At 41.3% G+C, this 10,862-nt stretch overlaps 1 protein-coding gene across 1 annotated transcript in view; it reads right to left on the reverse strand.

Moving 5' to 3' along the window:
• LOC137272175 (uncharacterized) overlaps nucleotides 1–8,085 on the reverse strand; it is a 550,405-nt gene extending 542,320 nt beyond the window's left edge. The window contains exon 1 of the mRNA XM_067804527.1: nucleotides 8,016–8,085. The gene's annotated coding sequence lies outside the window, so the exon portion shown is untranslated. The remainder of the gene's footprint in view (nucleotides 1–8,015) is intronic.
• Nucleotides 8,086–10,862: the final 2,777 nt, after the last annotated feature.

Raw genomic sequence — 10,862 nt, forward strand, 5'->3', positions numbered from 1 at the left:
TGAAACATTCATCAAAATTGTTGGGTTGAACGGCTCTGCCCCGAACATTGCGGCCAAGAACATCCCAAAGATGTTCGATGGGTTTAAGGACAGACTTTTAGCCGGCCATTGCAATACCCGGACACCTGCAGCCCTCAGTCTGTCCTGACAAACATGAGCGATGTGAGGGCGGGCATTGTCATGCTGGAACTCGAACATTTGACCTGCTGTACACACAAAGGGGATCACAATCGGGTTCAAGATCTCGTCACGATATCGTACACCTGTTATCCTGCCATCAACACGCACAAGATCTGTTTTGTGGTTAAAGGTAAACCCGCCCCACACCATAACAGAGCCCCCTCCATAACGATCATGCTGTTTGATGGTGCAGGCACTGTAACGTTCCCCAACACATCTCCAAACTCGAATTCGACCGTCATTATGGTCTAGTGTGTACCTGCTCTCATCACTAAACATGGTGTTTCTCTATTAACGTACAGTTCTTCCTCCATGGTTCTGTGCCCACTGCAGTCTCAAGCACTTGTGTTGGTCAGTCATGTTGATTCCAACCAATGGACGGCGCTTTTTAGACCCACCGATTTAAGATGATTACGCACTGTACATGAACAAATTCTGACATTTGTTCTTCGCCTGAATTCCGTATTGATTTTGGAGGAGGATTTTGCACAAAGCAATAAGGCGTAGGGTCCGGTCATCCCGTGGGGTTATTTTCTTTTTCCATCCCCGACCATGCCTCATTTTGACGTCGCCAGTCGCTCTACAGAGATTCCAAGTCTGGATATCACGCTAACGGACTTGTGAAAAGTTTTTGCAACCTGTCGTGACGAGCTTCCACCATTAACAATGCCAAATGCCTCCCATTTCTGTGTTAAGTACTCTCTCACCATGTTAACAATGTTTTTAACTGTTTGACAGTGCACATACATACAACGTGTAAATATAAGTGCATGTAACTTCAGAAGCATGTAGTGCACGTGGATTATGGTGAATTGACCTAAGAAAGATATGTTCCCTTAAATTTTTCCATGAGTATATATTAATGGAAATATCCTCTGGGGTATGCGGGGAACTCCCACTGGTTATGGTTGGTGGTGTGGGAGATGCCCCCACTTTGGTTTAAATAACATATGTAATAAAACAACAGCAGTGGCTACTAGTACGCCACCTACGGTCACCCATAATTTGTAATTATGTTTATTATACCTGGCTAAGGCGTTTTGTTGTGTCTTCCTCTGGAATCTTGGTTATCTCTTCCTGGGCAGCATCCATCTTGTACAATATTATTATTATTTATTTTATTAAATTTACAATGCTTTGCCGTGATGATTGCTGCCATCATCGGGGCTAGATACATACCGTATTAGTGATATATGGCACAACTGATGTAGCTGAAGGCATTATCGATAAAGAGTCCTTCTCTAAGTCCTCCCACAAATAGAGTCGACGTTCTGGTGGTATTGGTAAAAAGTGCTATGCCTGAAACTAACATCTGTTCTAGTAATTCATCACACTCCATTTTATAATATAGTAATCTAGTTTTATCTTTAAAAAATAATATCCAACATACACTAAATACATAGAGATAAAGGTTAGGTTACACATGACTAGAACTTCAAAAACCGACACGTATACTAGAATTTACTAAAATATTACTAAAACATTACTAAAAACTTACTAAAACGTTACTAAAAATTACTAATACGTTACTAAAAATTACTAAACAATTACTTGGTATGCTACTGGTTGGTCAGTTTCAACAAGAGGTTGGCATGTTTAGTTTCAGCTAGCTGTTTTTTCACCCGTTCCCGGTCTGGTTTACTCATCACATCGTTCTCTCTCAAACACTCCTCGAACAAATTCCTGTCTTTGCAGTGAAATAATGCCACCCATCACATCTGCTCCCTCAAATCTTTCAATACAGAGTTGAATTTTTGTGTCAGCACCCAGATGCTATGATTTGCATGCCGGCCAAAGGCTAGGTACAATAGCCTGTCTCTCTTTTTTGTTATCTGTCTATTAGCGCTGCAGTCATCCAGAATGAACAACGTCGGTGTTCCTTTAAATTGATTGTGAAAAAGGGTCAAGACTATTCTAATTTTACCATAGATGATAAGGGCATTCAACGTCTTATGGAAAACACGGAGATTGACATCATTAACAGGAGCACTGGAAAAACACTCGCCTTGTCAACTCTAGCCTGTCACCATGGTACCAATTTCATCCGTGATAAACTAAACATGCAGGATTATGGTGGTGCAAAACCTAAGATGAGGAGTTCTACGGACTTCCGACTGCAAGTCCCCTCTAAGCTTCCTCTCAAGGTTGTTCAAGATCTGCAAACTAAGTGATCTGAACTGAGTAGTAGTGGTGACATTACACAGCGTGCTACAGAAGCGTCTGACAGCATCGAAAAACTGTTGAGTAATTACTGGGACAAACCATTGCCGGGGTTTAAATTTCCAATGAGGGAACTGTAAGGCCGCAGAAGCCCTGCCCAGTATACTAGGAAGTATTGTATCGTGGCTGCTCAGCACACTGGGTAAAACTGCTGTTTGGCTTGGTCAAAATCTGTGGGCATTCATTGTCTCTGTGGCTGAGCTGGTGTACGTTGCAGCTGGGGAATTTTTAACCAAATAAGACACAAGCTGACCGTAACACCTCCGACAACCAGCGCTGTTGTACTATCGATATGCTACTGTTTGGACGCCTGCACAGTTGGGGATACTGTGGGGTTTGATGCCACTATACCCATTTCACCAGTATGCATTGATGGTTGTACATGGGAGACGTTGAGGTTGTCGTTAACACCCAATTTTTGATTGACTATGGCAATGATTATTTCATTGTTTTAGCCTGTTATATTATTGATTCTCAGACGCATATCACTCGGAGCCATGTATAATCCTACACCAAATCGACGGAAATGACTTTTGACCTGGCATATTGTAAAGTGTCCTGGTTTCATTTTCTAGCACTAGGTAGATCTACCAGTGATGCCATAGCATCCTCAGTATTAGCCACGAACTGTTTCTGCATGTCATAAGCAGTTCCACTACCTATGATACTGGAGCGTGTCTGCGATTGAACCCCGAGAATAGCCCACATGTACGTTCTGATCGAAGTGTTTAAACGGATAATACCAGTACAGGTGTATCCTTTCGATGTATCCAGCATAAATATTTTCCAATCATCTTCCAAACCAGTAGGCTGCTCCACATTTTGGAGAGTGAAAGCATCAATGCCTTTAAAATTCACTTAGAGATAATACTTGCTTTGATTAAATTACTATTTGACGAAACGACTGTTAAAGCTGTAGAAAATCATAAGCCTTTGGGGATAATACTTTCATCAAAAGGCAAACAGTCCTCCCATGTATCTAATATTGTTTCCCAAACCTCTAAAATGATTTACTCAATGAGAAAACTCAAATATATTCTTAACAGAAACACACTTCCAAATATTTACACAGTTTTCATAAGACCTCTCTTTGAGTACGCATGTGAAGTCTTGGATGGTCGCAGAAAAGAACTATGTTTAAAATTAGAAAGACTGCAAATAGAGCCTGCAAGAATTATTACCGGACTACCTAAATATTCTTCTTTCAATTCACTTTATTATGAAACAGGCTTGGAAGCGCTTTCAGAAGGTAGAAGAATACGAAAATTGTCCTTGTTCTATAATATTCAAAACAACTAAAGTCCAATCTACCTAAAAGAAATCATTCCTCAATGCATGGGCTCCAGGAGTCCTGTACAGAGTACATCCTGCGCATGTGAAATCCAGTGCGAAAATGTTCATCACTATCTCTTAGAATGTTCTTTATACAGTCAGCATAGAAGGGTCATGCTAAAAGCTATACAAGATGTATGTGGTAGCAACTTTGTGATTACATTATCTGTTATATTAAACGGCATTGCAGATCTGACAAATCATAAAAATGAAAATATATTTAAAAATGTCCATCAATACATATGCAAATCTAAATGATTTCAGTAGTCTTCTCTCTCTATAAATTTTGTATTATTAACATTTCCCTCTCTTATCCTTCAGTCTTTCCCTGTTTCTAATAATTTCTTCTAAGCTGAAAGAACGTGTCCCCAATCCTTTTCACACTGGATAAAATATGTTTAAACTAACTAACATCTGGGTTGAATGAGTGCAATGTGGTTGAAGTGCCTTCCCTAGGTACATAACACATTTTGAGACCCAGGTCACAAAATTTTGGTGTCTCCACCAGGATTCAAACTTGGGCCTTTGATGCGAGAGGCCAGCACGGTAACCATCACACTACTGTGCTCTAGTAACAACTTATCAACTGTTTGGCTTGCGATGTGTTTTGTCTTCCTCCCATTAACACAACACAATGTTATATTCCCTATCCCTACTGTTACGAGTGTGTATTTTCTGCTTATTTTCTTATTAGTTCAGTAATAATTATTATTGGGTCACAATGTTTAGTGTTTTGAATATTAAATATGATGGGTCACATTTCGTTTAATAGATGGTCAGCACTTTTAGGATTCTGGTTTTCCAGAATTTTTCTGCTCCTAGTTTTCTATGTGTTTACTTCCGGGAGACTTAATCGAGGGCATTCTACAGAGTTGACGATGTTCGTAAGTGCCCAAACTTTCGGGAAATGACTTAGTATATATAAAAAGGCTGTTGCTGTGTAGCAGGAGCGACACACATTCATATATCTGGAGGATATACATCACTGCCAACGCTTGATCATCAAAACCTGTCAGTGCCTGAATCTACATTAGACTTTGTATACCTAGCTCTTCTTGCATAATAATACAAAATTTGAACGTTTATGACTTGTCTTTGTTCTGTTTTGCTGGTTCACAAGGGGATTTCTTACATCGTTTGTCACAGTAAATTCTTAACCGTAACATTACCTGTACTGTGTTTACATTCTCCATCCCTACCTGCACTGTGTTTACATTCCCCATCCCTACCTGCACTGTGTTTACATTCCCCATCCCTACCTGCACTGCGTTTCCATTCCCCATCCCAATCTGCACTGTGTTTACATTCCCCATCCCTACCTGCACTGCGTTTCCATTCCCCATCCCTATCTGCACTGTGTTTACATTCCCCATCCCTACCTGCACTGTGTTTAGATTCCCCATCCCTACCTGAACTGTGTTTCCATTCCCCATCCCTATCTCTACTGTGTTTAGATTCCCCATCCCTACCTGCACTGTGTTTAGATTCCCCATCCCTACCTGCACTGTGTTTCCATTCCCCATCCCTACCTGCACTGTTTCCATTCCCCATCCCTACCTGTACTGTGTTTCCATTCCCCATCCCTACCTGCACTGTGTTTCCATTCCCCATCCCTATCTGCACTGTGTTTACATTCCCCATCCCTACCTGCACTGTGTTTAGATTCCCCATCCCTACCTGCACTGTGTTTAGATTCCCCATCCCTACCTGCACTGTGTTTCCATTCCCCATCCCTATCTGCACTGTTTACATTCCCCATCCCTACCTGCACTGTGTTTAGATTCTCCATCCCTACCTGCACTGTGTTTCCATTCCCCATCCCTACCTGCACTGCGTTTCCATTCCCCATCCCTATCTGCACTGTTTACATTCCCCATCCCTACCTGCACTGTGTTTAGATTCTCCATCCCTACCTGCACTGTGTTCCCATTCGCCATCCCTACCTGTACTGTGTTTAGATTTCCCATCCCTACCTGCACTGTGTTTAGATTCCCCATCCCTACCTGCACTGTTTACATTCCCCATCCCTACCTGCACTGTGTTTAGATTCCCCATCCCTACCTGCACTGTGTTTAGATTCCCCATCCCTACCTGCACTGTTCTCACATTTCCCATCTCTACCTGCACTGTGTTTCCATTCCCCATTCCTACCTGCACTGTGTTTCCATTCCCCATCCCTACCTGCACTGTGTTTAGATTCCCCATCCCTACCTGCACTGTGCTTACATTTCCCATCCCTACCTGTACTGTGTTTAGATTCCCCATTCCTACCTGCACTGTTTAGATTTCCCATCCCTACCTGCACTGTGTTTAGATTTTCCATCCCTACCTGTACTGTGTTTAGATTCCCCATCCCTACCTGTACTGTGTTTAGATTCCCCATCCCTATCTGTACAGTGTTTAGATTCCCCATCCCTACCTGCACTGTGTTTAGATTCCACATCCCTACCTGCACTGTTTACATTCCCCATCTCTACCTCTACTGTATTTACATTCCCCATCCCTATCTGCACTGTTTACATTCCCCATCCCTACCTGCACTGTGTTTAGATTTCCCATCACTACCTGCACTGTGTTTAGATTTCCCATCCCTACCTGAACTGTGTTTAGATTCCCCATCCCTACCTGCACTGTGTTTAGATTCCCCATTTCTACCTGTACTGTGTTTAGATTCCCCATCCCTTCCTGTACTGTGTTTCCATTCCCCATCCCTACCTGTACTGTTTAGATTTCCCATCCCTACCTGCACTGTGTTCCCATTCCCCATCCCTACCTGTACTGTGTTTAGATTTCCCATCCCTACCTGCACTGTGTTTAGATTCCCCATCCCTACCTGCACTGTTTACATTCCCCATCCCTACCTGCACTGTGTTTAGATTCCCCATCCCTACCTGCACTGTGTATAGATTCCCCATCTCTACCTGTACTCAGTTTAGATTCTCCATCCCTACCTGCCCTGTGTTTAGAATCCCCATCCCTACCTGCACTGGTTACACTTCCCATCCATATCTGTAATGTGTTTAGATTTTCCATCCCTACCTGTACTGTGTTTACATTCCCCATCCCTACCTGTACTGTGTTTAGATTCCCCATCCCTACCTGTACTGTGTTTAGATTTCCCATCCCTACCTGTACTGTGTTTAGATTCGTCATCCCTACCTGCACTGTGTTTAGATTCCCCATTTCTACCTGTACTGTGTTTAGATTCCCCATCCCTTCCTGTACTGTGTTTCCATTCCCCATCCCTACCTGTACTGTTTAGATTTCCCATCACTACCTGCACTGTGTATAGATTCCCCATCTCTACCTGTACTCAGTTTAGATTCCCCATCCCTACCTGCCCTGTGTATTTAGATTCCCCATCCCTACCTGCACTGGTTACATTTCCCATCCCTTTCTGTACTGTGTTTAGATTTTCCATCCCTACCTGTACTGTGTTTACATTCCCCATCCCTACCTGTACTGTGTTTAGATTCCCCATTTCTACCTGCACTGATGGTGTTTAGATTCTCCAACCCTTCCTGTACTGTGTTTAGATACCCCATCCCTACCTGTACTGTGTTTAGATTCCCCATTTCTACCTGCACTGTTTACATTCCCCATCCCTACCTGCACTGTGTTTAGATTTCCCATCCCTACCTGCACTGTGTTTCCATTCCCCATCCCTACCTGTACTGTTTAGATTTCCCATCACTACCTGCACTGTGTATAGATTCCCCATCTCTACCTGTACTCAGTTTAGATTCCCCATCCCTACCTGCACTGTGTTAAAAATCCCCATCCCTACCTGCACTGGTTACATTTCCCATCCCTATCTGTACTGTGTTTAGATTTTCCATCCCTACCTGTACTGTGTTTACATTCCCCATCCCTACCTGGACTGTGTTTAGATTCCTGATCTCTATCTGCACTGTGTTGGGTGAGCAGCTGGTCATTAAATATGTCAAGTAGTACACGAGGATCGTTTAATGGCGGGGTCCATTTTTTAAAAAAATACACCGTTTAATTTCGTCAGAGACCTCCTGTGGTATGGGCTCTCGCGTCAACTCATGGAATATTATTGATTTGATTATATGAAGAATAAGTCACAATCACAAGCCCAGCCTAGCGGTCCAGTACCATTCCATTTTCCCAGTATGTAGACCCTGACGAATAGTATCAGGCATTTCCAATACCGCCCATGTATCGTCAGTGCAGCATGATCACAGGACATGAAAGTGATTGTGTTTCACAACAACTTTTACTGATAAAAGTGCATGACAAACTGCGATAAGCAACTTTACCTTCAACGGCACATTTAGTTGACTGTCACACACACCACGCACCTGCCAAAACGCACTTCCGCTTTGAGTCCTCGATGGGTCCCATAGCAACCGTAAATACTGCCGAAGCAAGGCCGTGTGAATGAGTGTTCAAACATCGATCACCAACGCGCAGTGTGTACAGAACTATTGAGCTACAAGTGGAACTTATCTTGTCAGTGCTATACATGGTATTTTCCCAGTGTGGGGTACAGACTTGGGGATTTTGTATGAGCTGCGATAATCTAGAACTGGGACAGGTCACTTGCTTGCTTTCTTTACCATTTGTACCTATTAACGTGTGTCTCGTCATACTCCAGCGCACACAGTGACTTGGCTCGTTCTCAGCGCAACTTCAGCTGTGTTCAACCAGGGAGGCTACATATAGAGGGAGAGGAAATTCCTGGAAACGCCTCTGAACGTATGTCACTGGTCGTTACGTAACCAGTGTTGCCAATTCAAAATTGAGACCGGTTTATTTTCAACAGCTGATTAAATTCGTCAAGTGTTGTGACAACTGAAAACCTACATGTAGAAGATAAGTGGACTATTTATCACTACAGCTGAAGTCAAATGATTGTTATTAGTGTCAGTATTAGGAAAATAAATGAAAGAAGTACTATATTTGAATGATTAAAGGAATAAATGATACACCACAGAGATCCCTCCCAAAACATGTCAAAGAACGCAAAAGTATCGTTAGAACAGGTGTTAATATCAGCTACCCTTTCAAAATAATCTACTTTGTGACATGTTTATTTACATTAATAATTAATCCAGATATCTTATTGCATGTGGGGAATGACATGGACATTAACAAAATGTTAACCGACACTGTCACACACTCCTCAAAAACAGAAAGTTTAAAACTATCACACCTTTCCAGTTTTGTCAAATAATAACATCAACTTAAAAGAAAGCTAAGAATAGAATTAAAACAAACAGGAAACACAAGCATCAATGGCGGATCTGATCAGTTCGGCGATTTGTCAGTTTTCACACACATCACATGTACACCCTAACAATTTTTCTAAAATCATAAAACTATCACTATTACTTGCAAACACCTTTCACCTGGTGGTATATTCCCATCATGAAAATGAAAGGTTTATGTGAAAGAAGTTTTAGAATATTAAGCAGAAGCATACAAACGGCGCAATACAGTATTTCAATGGCCGATCAGATCAGCGATACTTCACATCTGTCACACACCCCAAATACATAGCATGTTTTTTTTTAGATTATGAATCTATCCCTATTACTTGCAAACACATTTCACTTGATATTATTTTCCCCTCATAAGAAGTAAAGGTGTTTGTGAAACATGTTTTTGAAGTAATAACTAAAAACAATCAAGCAACGCCGTGTAGTATTTCAATGGCGGATCAGAACAGATCGGCGTTATGTCATATTTTTCACACACCTCAAATACTCCAGAAGCATTTTCTAAAGTCATAGAACAATCATTATTATTTGCAAATACCTTTCAACTAAAAGTATGTTTCCCTTATAAAAATTAAACGAATGTGTGAAGAAGTTATTATCGATACAATTCAGTCTATCTTCGCGGTGAATGGAGAATGGAAGCGAGCGAGCTATTTGACATATCGACTTGAAACTTTACAACAAATCTACTGTCCTAATACTGACACTAATAACAATTATTTGACTAAACTTGAAGCGACAAAATAGTTAAGTTAATATCTTCTACATGTTGGTTTTCAGCTGTCAAAACGCGAATTTAATCGCATTTAGCGTTAACCGCTAAATCGTACTATTGTTGGCGTCGCTATAACACGTGCCTTTGTGTATAAACATGGCACTGGCACGCGCAGCTATAAACATTACGTCAAGACATGACGTCATCAATTACTACGTCATCACATTGCGCGACAAATAATGGCGAGTAAATCCACATTAGGCTAGTAAAGCTACTTGAAAATTTGACTTAACACCAAACTAATTCCAACAGAAATTGTCACTATTGTTTGTCCTCTATCATACAAAACTCGGACGCCGGAAAAATTCGGGAAATGCCATTTTTTCAAGATCAAAGGTCAAGATATCAATCAAAGAACGATTTGCACCTCAGAAACCTACTAACACAAATAAAGGAGTGACATCTGATGTTTTATTTGCACATAGTGCAAATTTTAAAAGTTAAAATGATCACTGTGTTTGCTGTCACAAATCAGAACAAAGTTCAGTTTCCAAAATTTATTTACGTTCACCCCACTGTATGTCAAGCACACACCTTGCACGCGTGTTCAGATCCCAGTCATTGCACACACACAAAACGACATACAACCGACGGTAAGACGATAAGAAGGTAATTATCAGTAAGATATGGCGAAATATATCGCTTGGAACGGCAAGAGCTGCCTAGAGTTATGGATCCCCCTTTCTACACCACGTTTCTCTGTTCACCGGTTAACGAAAGGAGCGTATGTAACATCAACACAACCATCATTACAAACGAAATATGTCAAGCACACGTACTTCCAAAATGTCGAGTCTTGACAAGGATGACAGTTCACGTTAGTGAGTATGTATGGTGGATTAAATCTATGAATAGTAAACGACAATGCTTTTAAAAATTGGCTAAAGTGACGTCTCAGAATAAGTACCGGTGAAATTACGATGTATTCTCTGTGCTAAACGTTCCGTTACTATAAATGCTTCCTAAAAGTAACCAAAACAAAACACAGATATATTCATATACATTCACTTAAACAATTAATGCCTAAACTATTTTGAGTATGCAATTAGAAACCAGTGTTTACACTGCAGTGATCGATCAAGTCAAGCACGCTCAAGACGTACCCCAGG

Source organism: Haliotis asinina, chromosome 2, assembly GCF_037392515.1.
Source record: "Haliotis asinina isolate JCU_RB_2024 chromosome 2, JCU_Hal_asi_v2, whole genome shotgun sequence".
NCBI classification, from domain to species: domain Eukaryota; kingdom Metazoa; phylum Mollusca; class Gastropoda; order Lepetellida; family Haliotidae; genus Haliotis; species Haliotis asinina.